The following is a 12,453-nucleotide window of genomic DNA, read 5'->3' on the forward strand; positions in this document are numbered from 1 at the left end:
CCTCCTCCTCCTCTTCCTCCTCCTGCTTCTTCTTCTTCTTCTTCTTCTTCTTCTTCTTCTTCTTCTTCTTCTTCTTCTTCTTCTTCTTTGGTTCCTCTTATGAGATAATTTCAAATAACCAGTCTGTGAGTTCACTAATCTTTCTTCTGCTTGGTTGAATCTGTTGTTGAAGTTCTCTGTTGAATTTTTCAGTTCAGTCACTGTGTACTTCAGCTCCAGGACTTCCGTTTGGTTCTTTTTTATGGTTTCTGTCTCTTTTTTCAATTTCTTATTTTGTTCATATATTGTTTTCCTGATTTGTTTAGTTGTCTATCTCTATCTCCTTGTAACCCACTGAGCTTTTTAAGGATTATTATTTTGAATTTGTTAAGCAGTTCATGGACCTCTATTTCTTTAGGGTCAGTTACTGGTTTATTAGTTTCTTTTGATGGTTTCCTGTTTACCTGATTCTTCATGATCCTTGTAGCCTTGGGTTGATGTCTGTGCATTTAAAGAAGGAGTAACCTCTTCCCATCTTTGCAGACTGGTTTTTGCAGGTAAAGACCTTCTCCTGACAGGACCATGGATGCGTGAGACTCCCTCCATAATCATAGCCTAGAAGCAAACAAGCCATGGGGCTGTTTCTGAGTCTGTAGTTGGGTCTGTGGTTGGTGGACCTATTACTGGGGGTGTGGGATGGAAAGGCTGGTGACAGGACCTCACACAAGAAGGGTTGGAGTTGAGTCCATGGAGGAATAGGGCTGCTTCCAGGTCTGAAGCTGGGTCTTGGTTGGTCTGCAACCAGTGAATAGTCCTGTCTTCTCAAAGTGACATTCCTCAGTTTTGTGCTCCACTGGGATGTCAACCTCCTATCCGGATTATAAAGCTCTCACAAAGGTACCTTTTTGTCTATGGGTGGTTGCCAAGTGTTTCTGTGAGACGATGAATGCTGGGTATGTCCTATTCTGCCATTATGCTGACCTCCATTTTTTTTTAAGTCCTAGTACTCTTCTTGACCTTTGGAAACCACCAATTTATTCTTTATTTCTGTAGTTTTGTCATCTTAAGAATGTCTTGTAAGTAGAATTGTATGGTATACAACTTTTTGAGAATCGCTTTTCACTCAGCTTAATTCCTTGAAGGTATATGTAGATTGTATATCAATAATCTGTTCCTTTTTATTGTTGAATATTATTCCATGGCGTGGTTGTATCACAGTTCGTTTAACTATGCAGCTGTTGAAGATTGTTTCCAGTTTTTGGCTATTTCATGAATAAAACTGCCATGAACTTTCATGTACAGGTTTTTGTGTAAAGATATGTCTTCACAGTTCTGGGATAAATGTCCAATTATGCAGTTGGTGGGTTATCTGGTAGTTGTATGTTTCACTTTTTAAGAAACTACAAAATTTTTTCCAGAGTGACTGTATAATTTTATCTTCTCACCAGTAATGTGTGAGTGATTTAGTTTCTCTACATCTTCACCATCTTAGGTGTTGTCCATATTTATGTAATAATGTCTCATTGTAGTTTTAATTTGTATTTCTTTAGTGGATATTAATGTAGAACATCTTTTCATGTACTTATTTGCCATTTGGACATATGCTTCAGTGAAATGTCTATTCATGTCTTTTGCCCATTTTCTTTTTTTTCTCATTTTTTTTAAATTTATTTTTTTAATTTACATCCAAGTTGGTTGGCATATAGTGTAACAATGATTTCAGGAGTATATTCCTTAATACCCTTTACCCACTTAGCCCATTTCCCTCGCACAACCCCTCCAGCAACCCTCTGTTTGTTCTCTATATTTAACAGTTTCTTATGTTATGTCCCCCCTTACTGTTTTTATATTATTTTTGCTTCCCTTCCCTTATGTTCATCTGTTTTGTATCTTAAAGTCCTCATATGAGTGAAGTCATATGATCTTTGTCTTTCTTTGAATAATTTCGCTTAGCATAATGCCCTCTAGTTCCATCCACATAAGTGCAAATGGCAAGATTTCATTTTTTTTGATTGCTGAGTAATACTCTATTGTGTGTGTGTGTGTGTATATATATATATATATGTATATATATATATATACCACATCTTCTTTATCCATTCATCCTTCGATGGACATTTTGGGCTTTTTCCATACTTTGACTATTGTTGATAGTGCTGCTATAAATATTGGGGTGCATGTGCCCCTTCAAAACATCATACCTGTATCCCTTGGATAAATACCTAGTAGTGCAATTGCCGGGTTGTAGGGTAGTTTTATTTTTAATTTTTTGAGGAACCTCTATACTGTTTTCCAGAGTGGCTGCACCAGTTTGCATTCCCACCAGCAGTGCAAAAGAGATCCTCTTTCTCCGCATCCTCGCCAACATCTGTCATTGCCTGAGTTGTTAATGTTAGCCATTCTGACAGGTGTGAGGTGGTATCTCATTGTGGTTTTAATTTGTATTTCCCTGATGAAGAGTGATGTTGAACATCTTTTCATGTGTTGGTTGGCCATCTGGATGTCTTCTTTGGAAAAGTGCCTATTCATGTCTTTTACCTATTTATTCACTGGATTATTTATTTTTCAGGTGTTGAGTTTGATAAAGTCTTTATAGATTTTGGATACTAACCCTTTATCTGATATATCGTTTGCAAATATCTTCTCCCAGTCTGTCAGTTGACTTTACTTTTGCTGATTGTTTCCTTCACTGTGCAGAAGCTTTTTATTTTGATGAGGTCCCAGTAGTTCATGTTTGCTTTTGTTTCCCTTGCCTCTGGAGACGTGTTGAGTAAGAAGTTGCTGTGGCTGAGGTCAAAGAGGTTTTTGCCTGCTTTCTCCTCTAGTATTTGATGGCTTCCTGTCTTACGTTTAGGTCTTTCAACCATGTTGAGTTTATTTTTGTGTATGGTGTAAGACAGTGGTCCTGGTTCATGCTTCTGCATGTTGCTGTCCAGTTTTCCTAGCACCATTTGCTGAAGAGACTGTCTGTATTCCATCGGATATTCTTTCCTGCTTTGTCAAAGATTAGTTGGCCATACATTTATGGGTCCATTTCTGGATTCTCTATTCTGTTCTATTGATCTGAGTGTCTGTTTTTGTGTCAGTACCATACTGCCTTGATGATTACAGGTTTGTAATACAGTTTGAAGTCCAGGATTGTGATGCCTCCAGCTTTGGTTTTCTTTTTCAAGATTGCTTTGGCCATTTGGGGTCTTTTCTGGTTCCATACAAATTTTAGGATTGTTTGTTCTGTGTGAAGAATGCTGGTGTTATTTTAATAGGGATTGCATTGAATATGTAGATTGCTTTGGGTAGTATTGACATTTTAACAATATTCTTCCTATCCAGGAGCATGGGCTATTTTTCTAGGTTTTTTTGTGTCTTCTTCAATTTCTTTCATAAGCTTTCTAGAATTTTCAGTGTATAGGTTTTTCACCTCTTTGGTTAGATTTATTCCTAGGTATTTTATGTTTTTTGGTGCAATTGTAAATGGGATCAAATCCTTGTTTTCTCTTTCTGTTGCTTCATCATTGCTGTATAGGAATGCAACCTATTTCTGTGCATTGATTTTATATACTGCAACTTTGCTGAATTCATGGATTGGTTCTAGCAGTTTTTTGGTGGAATCTTTTGGGTTTTCCATATAGAATCTCATGTCATCTGTGAGGAGTGAAAGTTTGACCTCCTCCTGGCTGATTTGGATGCCTTTTATTCCTTTGTGTTGTCTGATTGCTGAGGCTAAGACTTCCAATACTATGTTGAATAACAGTGGTGTGAGTCGACATCCCTGTCTTGTTCCTGACCTTAGGGAGAGAGCTCTCATTTTTTCCCCATTGAGGATGATATTAGCGGTGGGTCTTTCATATATGGCTTTTATGATCTTGAGGGATGAACCCTCTGTCCCTCCTTTCTTGAGGGTTTTTATCAAGAAAGGATGCTGTATTTTGTCAAATGCTTTTTCTGCATCTTTTGAGAGGATCATGTGGTTCTTATCCTTTCTTTTATTGCTGTGATGTATCACATTGATTGTTTTGAGGATATTGAACCAGCCCTGCATCTCAGGTATAATTCCCACTTGGTTATGGTGAATAATTTTTTTAATGTACTGTTGGATCTGGTTGGGTAGTATCATGTTGAGGATTTTGCATCCATTTTCATCAGGGAAATTGGTATGTAGTTCTTTGTCTGGTTTTGGAATCAAGGTAATGCTGGCTTCCTAGAAAAAGTTTGGAAGTTTTCCTTCCATTTCTAATTTTTGGAGCAGCTTCAAGAGAATAGGTGTTAACTCTTCTTTAAATGTTTGGTAGATTTCCCCTGGAAAGCCATCTGGCCCTGGACTCTTGTTTTTGGGGGAGATTTTTGGTTACTAATTTGATTTCTTTACTGGTTATGGATCTATTCAAATTTTCTATTTCTTCCTGTTTCAGTTTTGGTAGTGTATATGTTTCTAGGAATTTGTCCATTTCTTCCAGATTGCTCATTTCATTGACATATAATTGCTTGTAATATTCTCTTATTATTGTTTGTGTTTCTGCTTTGTTGGTTGTGATCTCTCCTCTTTCATTCTTGATTTTATTTACTTGGGTCCTTTCCTTTTTCTTTTTGATCAAACTGGCTAGGGGTTTATCAATTTTTTTAATTTTTTCAAAGAACCAGCTTCTGGTTTCATTGATCCGTTCTACTGTTTTTTGTTTGTTTGTTTTTTGTTTTGTTTGTTTCAATAGCATTGGTTTCTGCGCAGTCTTTATTATTTCCTGTCTTTCTGCTGGTTTTGGGTTTTATTTGCTGTTCTTTTTCCAGCTCTTTAAGGTGTAAGGTTAGGTTGTGTATGTGAGACCTTTCTTCCTTCTTTAGAAAGGCCTGCATTGCTATATACTTCCCTCTTATGACCGCCTTTGCTGTGTCCCAGAGGTTTTGGGCTGTGGTGTTATCATTTTAATTCGCTTCCATGTACTTTTTAATTTCTTCTTTAACTTCTTGGTTAGCCAATTCATTCTTTTGTAGGATGGTCTTCAGTTTCCAAGTATTTGTTATCTTTCCACATTTTTTCTTGTGGTTGATTTTGAGTTTCATAGTGTTGTGGTCTGAAGATATGCACGGTATGATCTTGATATTTTTGTACTTGTTGAGAGATGATTTGTGTCCCAGTATGTGATCTATTCTGGAGAATGTTCCATGTGCACTGGAGAAGAATGTGTATTCTGCTGCTTTAGGATGAAGTGTTCTGAATATATCTGTTAAGTCCATCCAGTCCAGTGTATCATTCAAAACCATTGTTTCCTTGTTGATTTTCTGTTTAGATGATCTGTCTGTTGCTGTAAGTGGGGATGTTGAAGTCCTCTGCTATTATGGTATTGTTATCAGTGAGTTTCTTTGTATTTGTGATTAATTGATTTATGTATTTGGGTGTTCCCCATTTGGAGCATAAATGTTTACAATTGCTAGATCTTCTTGGCAGATAGACCCCTTAATTATTCATTTCTTGTTACAGTCTTTATTTTATTTAAAAAAAATTTTTTTTTCAACGTTTGTTTATTTTTGGGACAGAGAGAGACAGAGCATGAACGGGGGAGGGGCAGAGAGAGAGGGAGACACAGAATCGGAAACAGGCTCCAGGCTCTGAGCCATCAGCCCAGAGCCTGACACGGGGCTCGAACTCACGGACCGCGAGATCGTGACCTGGCTGAAGTCGGACGCTTAACCGACTGCGCCACCCAGACGCCCCTACAGTCTTTATTTTAAAGTCTAGATTGCCTGAAATACGTATGGATACTTTGGCTTTCTTCTGGCGACCATTAGCATGATAGATGATTCTCCATCCCCCTACTTTCAATCTGAAGGTGTCTTTAGGTCTAAAGTGGGTCTCTTGTAAATAGCATATAGATAGATCTTGTTTTCTTATCCATTATGTTACCCTATATCTTTTGATTAGAGCATTTAGTCCATTGACATTTAGAATGAGTATTGAAAGATATGAATTTATTGCCATTACGTTGCCTGTAGAGTTGGGGTTTCTGGTGGTGTTCTCTGGTCCTTTCTAGTCTTTGTTGCTTTTGTCTTTTTGGGTTTTTGTTTGTTTGTTTGTTTGTTGGGTTTTTTTTCGTCTTTCCTCCCCTCAGAGAGTCCCCCTTAAAATTTCTTTCAGGGTTGGTTTAGTGGTCACCAGCTCCTTTAATTTTTATTTGTCTGGGAAACTTTTTATCTCTCCTTTTATTTTGAATGACAGCCTTGCTGGATAAAGATTTCTTGGCTGCATATTTTTCTGATTCAGCACATTGAATATATCCTGTCACTCCTTTCTGGCCTGCCAAGTTTCTGTGGATAAGTCTGCTGTGAACCTGATCTGTCTTTCCTTGTAGGTTAAGGACTTTTTTATCCCCCATGCTGCTTTCATGATTCTTTCCTTGCCTGAGTATTTTGTGAATTTGACTATGATACACCTTGTTGATGGTTGGTTTTTGTTGAATCTAATGGGAGTCCTCTGGGCTTCCTAGATTTTGGTGTCTCTTTCCCCAGGTCAGGAAAGTTTTCTGCTGTGATTTGCTCACATAACCCTTCTACCCCGTTTTCTCTTTCTTCATCTTCTGGGACCCCTGTGATTCTGATGTTGTTCCTTTTTAATGAGTCACTGAGTTCTCTAATTCTTAAATTGTGCTCTTTTGCCTTAGTTTCTCTCTTTTTTTCTGCTTCATTGTTCTCCATAAGTTTGTCCTCTATATCGCTGTTATGCTGCTATGCTTTATCCATCCTTGCTGCTGTGGCATCCATTTGAGATTGCAGCTCAGTTATAGCATTTTTTTTTATTTCATCCTGACTAGCTTTTACTTCTTTTATCTCTGCAGAAAGGGATTCTAATCTATTTTCAACCCCAGCTAGTATTCTTTTCATGATTCTAAATTCTTTTTCAGACATCTTGTTTGTATCTGTGTTGATTAAGTCCCTGGCTGTCATTTCTTCCTGTTCTTTCTTTTGGGGTGAATCCCTTCATTTTGTCATTTTGAAGGAAGGAAAGGAATTAATAAGGTAAAAAAATTAAATTTAAAAAATTAAAACAACACAAAAAAAATCAAATAAAGGATGCTAGATTCTAGGTGTATTTTGGTCTCGTTGTTGAAAGGAGATTGATAGATTAGAGAAAAAAAAGGGAAAGATAAGAAGGGGAAAAAAAAGAAAGAAAAAAGAAAGAAAGATAAGAAAAGAAAAACAAGGAAAACGTTTGCAAATTTGAAAAAATGAGTACAATGAAATAGAATAAAATGAAATGTTGGAAGTAAAATAGAATTTGAGAAATTTACAAATAAGTAAAAGATGTAGTAGAAAAAATAAAGAAAAATATTTCTAATAAAAATGGAAAATAATTTTTTTCTCTTTCTGTATTCAAGAATAAGAAAAGAAAAGAAAAAGAAAAAACAATTGAATAGATGGACCAGTGGACCGACTGAAATATGATTGAAATTACATTGGTTTCCCCTGGAAGTCAAACTATGAAGCCTTTTATAGTTCATAAACTAAGCAGGCGGAGAGACTTGTGGTGTTCCTCCTCAAGAGCGCGGTTGGTCCAGTTGGGCAGGGTTTAGTGTAACAGCTCCGGTCTCTACTACATGGAGCTGCTTACCTTACTGAGGTGGGTTGTTGGGGTGTGTATGCGCATGTGCAGGAGGGGTGAAAATGGTATCACCCAGCTACCCAGTCTCTAGTATCGGGACTCTGTCCTCCCTGATCACCAGTCACGCAGCTGTCCTTTGTCTCTGGCTTCTGTCCACTCTGTGCTTTTACACTGTCCGTGACCAAGCCGTCAGAATGCCAGGCAGCACCTCCCTCATGAGTTTTATCTCAGATTCGGCTGTGTTTCCCAACCGCTCACTTCTGAGGGACCGTGGCTTTGACCCAACCTGACTCTCTGTGGGAGAGTCTCACTGAGCAATGGCCAGGTACCGCCCACCCCCAGGAATGTTCATGGGACCGTGATGCTGCTGATGCCCAGAGACTGCAGCTGGGTGCCAGCTCGCCCCAGAAAAAGTTCACATGATTGTGTAGCTGCAGCATTTCAGGGATTATGGTAAATCACAACACACATCTGGCACCAGGCTTTCCCCTTAATGTCCTTGTTCCAGCACCAGTGAATGTGGTTGTTCTCCAGGGCCCACTGGGACCTTTGCCTCTGGGGTTTCTGCACAGTCTCCACCAAATGTCCTCCCAGCAGGGGAACTGACTCTCCTGTCTGGCCCGAGTACCCCTTGGACCTTGCTTTCTGCTCCTGGGGATTTGCCCTTCCCACCAGAGTACTGCCAGGTATGGAGCTGCAGAGTTTCAGACTCTGTGCTCCCCCTGTTTATAGTCTTGATGGAATTTAAACTCTCTCCTTTCTCCCTTTTTTGTTGAGTTCCTTGCGTACTCTTCCTTTTCTCTCCAGCTGCTTTTAGGCAGGGGGTGGGGGGATGCTTTCTCGTACTCTCCCCCTGTCTCTGTCCTCTCTCAGTTATCTCTCTGCAAGCAAAAGCAGCTCCCTGCCCTCTGAGGCTTCTCTCTCCTCCAGTTCGCCTCTCTGTTCCACATACCTGCTGAGGTCTGTGGTTCAGGTTATGCAGATTATTGTGTTAATCCTCAAATCAGTTTTCTAGGTGTGCAAGATGGTTTGGTGTTGATCTGGCTGCATTTCAGGAATGAGAGACACACAAAAAACTTTCATGCTGTTCTGCCATCTTGGCCCCTCCCCTGTCTTTTACCCATTTTCTAATTGGATTGTTTGTTTTATTATTGAGTTTTGAGAGTTCTTTTTATATTCTAGATATTAGTTCTTTACCAGACAGGTTGCTTGCGAATATTTTCTCTCAGTCTGTAGCTTGTCTTTTCACTTTCTTAAATAGGAAGTTTCACAGAGCAAACACTAATTTTGATGAAACCAGTGTATCGATTTTTCCTTTTATGGACCATACTTTTGGTCTCAAGGCTAATAACACCTTGCTTAGCCCTACATCTATTTTCTCACATTAAAAAAATTATACTTTTATATTTAAGATTTAAGTTCATGACTCATTTTGAGTTAATTTTTGTATAAAGTGTGATTTTTATTTTATTTTAATTTTTAAAAGTTTATTTACTTTGAAAGAGAGAGAAGAGAGAGAAAGAGTGGGAGTGTGGGGGAGGGGCAGAGAGAGAGAGGAAGAGAGAGAATCCCAAACAGGCTCTGCACTGTCAATGTAGACCCCAATGGGGGGCTCAAACCCATCAACCATGAGATCATGACCTGAGCTGAAATCTAGAGTCCAATGCTTAACTGACTGAGCCACCCAGGCACCCCTATAAAGTGTGAATTTTAGAACAAAGTTCTTTTTCTTTTTCTTTTTTGCCTGTGAATGTTCAATTTCTTCAGCTCCATTCATTGAAAATGCTATCTTTCTTCCTTTGAATTATGTTTGTACCTTTGTCAAAAATCAGTTGGGTGTAAATATATGAGTCTACTTTAGAGTTCATTCTTCTATCCCATTGATTTATGTGTCTGTCTTTCCACTAATATCACATCGTCTTGATTACTATAGCTATATAGTAAGCCTTGAAATCAAGTAGACTAAATTTTTCTCCTTTGTCTTACTTTAATAAATGTTAAGCTATTTTCGTTCTTTTGCTTTTTCATATACATTTTAGGATAATCTTGTCTGTATCTACAAAAATCTTGCTGAAATTTTGCTAGGAATCGTATTAAACTTATGTATAAACTCAGGAGTAATTAAAAAAATAAATTCAGGAATAATTGACATCTTTACTACATTGAGTCTTCTAATCCATGAACATAGTATGTCATTCAATTTATATTTTATTTTATTTCTTTCATCTTGATGTGTAGTTTTCTACATACCAGTTCTATTCACATTTTGTTATATTTTCCCTAAGAGTTTCATTTTGGTGGGTGATTGTAAATTATGTTGTATTTTTAGTTTTTGTATTCATGTATTCATTGTTGTTTATAGGCATATGGTTATTTTATGTGTTTATCTTGTCTCCTGAAACCTTGTTGAGCTTACTTATTAGTTCTTTTCTTTAAATGGGGGAGAGTTCTTAGGATTTTCTACGTAGACATTCATTGTCATCTGCAAATAAGGAAAATGTCATGTCTTCCTTTATGATGTATAGAAGTTTTATTTCTTTTCTTTATGGCACTGGCTAGAACTTCTAGTACTGTGTCAAACAAGAATGGTGAGAATGGACATCCTGGCTTTGTCCATTTAGAGGGACACATTTAGCCTTTCATTATTTAGTATAACATTACATGTAGATGCTCTTTATCAAGTTGAGGAAGTTCCCCTATATTCCTGTTTTTATAAGAGTTTTATCATGAATGGGTGTTGAATTTTGTCAGATAATTTTCATGTATCGATTGATGTGATCATGTAATTTTTCTTCTTTTGTTTGTTAATATGGTGAATTACATTGATTTTCTAATACTCAACTTGGCTTGCATCTCTGGAATAAACATCGCATGGTCATTGTGATGCTTAGTTATATGTGTCAATATATGTGTCAACTTTACTGGACTAAGGGATGCCCAGATAGTTGACAAAACTTTATTTTCACATGTGTCTGTGAGAGCGTTTCTAGAAGAGATCAGAATTTGAATTGGTGAAGTGAATAAAGTAGATAGTCCCCCTCAATATGTGTAAGCATCACCCAATCCATTAAGGGCCCAAATAGAAAAAAGAAGGCAGAGGAATGGTAAATACTTGTTTAAAATAAAACAAAGAAAGAGGGAAAAAGAAACATAGAACAGGTGGAACAAATAGTAAACAAATAATAAGATGGATGATACAAGTAACGTCAGTAATCGCTTAGATGTAAATGGAATTAATGCTTTAGCTAAAAGACAGCCATTATGAGACTGGATAAAAATATAACCCTATTAAATACTACTCATAGATATACCCTGAACATAAAGATAGGAAGACTGAAAGAAAAAGAATGGGGAATATATAAGTAATATTCAACAAACTAGACTTTAGGGAAGAAATATTTTAACTTAGATAAGTAAGATTTTGTGAAGACAAAAGGGCCAATTTGGTAGAAACACAAAACAATATAGGGAAACTGCAACACGTCTCTGTTGATAACTGATAGTATACACAGATAAAAAAAAAATCAGAAAGCCTATGGAAGACCTAAACAATGTGATAAACAAACTCAACTTAATAGACATATATAGAACCCAGCATTCAATAATAAGAATTCATGTTATTTTCAAGTACACATAGAACATTTATCAAAATTAACTGTATGCTGGGACTTAAATCAGATCTCAACAGATATCAAAATTTTATTCATTCAGAGTAACTTCTCTGACCACAGAGGATTTAAGCCTGAAATTAATTATAAAGATAACTAGAGGGGTGCCTGGGTGGCTCAGTTGGTTAAGCATCTGACTCTGACTTCGGCTCAGGTCATGATCTCATGTTTCATGAGTTTGAGCCCCACTTAGGGCTCTGTGCTGACAGTGTGGAGCCTGCTTGGGATTCTCCCTCTCCCTCTCTCTCTGTTGCTCCCCCATTTGCATGCTCTCTCTCTCTCTCTCAAAAATAAACATTAAAAAATATAACTAGAAAATTCTTCAAAGTTTTGGAATTAGGCAGTGTGCTTTTAAATTACCTTGGATCAAAGAACACAAAATATTTTGAATCAAATGTTAATGGAAATATGACTTAGCAAAACTTGGCAGATGCAACTAAAATTATGTTTAGAGATAAATTTATATCATTAAATGCAAATCTCAGAGAAGAAAGATTGAAAATAAGTGATGTAAACATCATCTTAAGATAGTGGAAACATAATAGAAAATTATTATGATCAAATAAAGGGGAAGGATTCAAGTAATAAAAGAAGAAACCAACAAAATAGGATTCAGATTGGGCCTTCTAGGACATTTGCTATACCTAAATATACCTATTTGGGGGCAAGTTTACCTTTATATTTTCAAAAAGAAAAACAAGAGGTCAAGTTAGAGCACTTTGGCTTGATATAGTAGACAGACTCTGGCTTAGACATTAGCATGCCTGGGTTCTAGTCAAACCTTTGCCATGATTGAACCACATGACTTCTTCATGCCTCACTTTTATCTTCTTTGTCAAATAGGCCTATAATACCCAACTTATTTCATAAGGTTTTAGATCTTGTTGTATTGGAATAAATCAGAAAACGAGGTGGAGACTCGAGCCTAGATTCCTGGGTTGTAGCCCTGCCTCTTTTACTGACTTTCTGATATTAAGTCACTTACTCTAAGTGTTTCTTTTTATCTATAAAATAGGGGGTTGTGCTCCTTTCTAGTTTTCTGCATTAGGAAGTAAGATAAAACTGTGTCAGTTTCACAAGTGAGGTATGTAAGATACAGAGAGGCTAAGTCACTTGTCCGAGGCCACATAGTTTATTGGTAGAGAGAGGACTAGAAATAGGTCTCCTGCTTTCTGAGCATTTGTCTCGCACTCTCTCTCTCTCCTCTTTGATCTATTC

General features: G+C 37.3%; 1 long non-coding RNA gene across 2 annotated transcripts in view; it reads left to right on the forward strand.

Annotated features, from left to right (window-relative positions):
* Positions 1-12,453, forward strand: part of LOC121032890 (uncharacterized) — a 253,659-nt gene that overhangs the window by 11,977 nt on the left and 229,229 nt on the right. The window lies entirely within an intron of this gene.

The sequence above is a fragment of the Herpailurus yagouaroundi genome, unplaced genomic scaffold (genome assembly GCF_014898765.1).
Source record: "Herpailurus yagouaroundi ecotype Mexico unplaced genomic scaffold, PumYag 142, whole genome shotgun sequence".
Classification (NCBI taxonomy): Eukaryota; Metazoa; Chordata; class Mammalia; order Carnivora; family Felidae; genus Herpailurus; species Herpailurus yagouaroundi.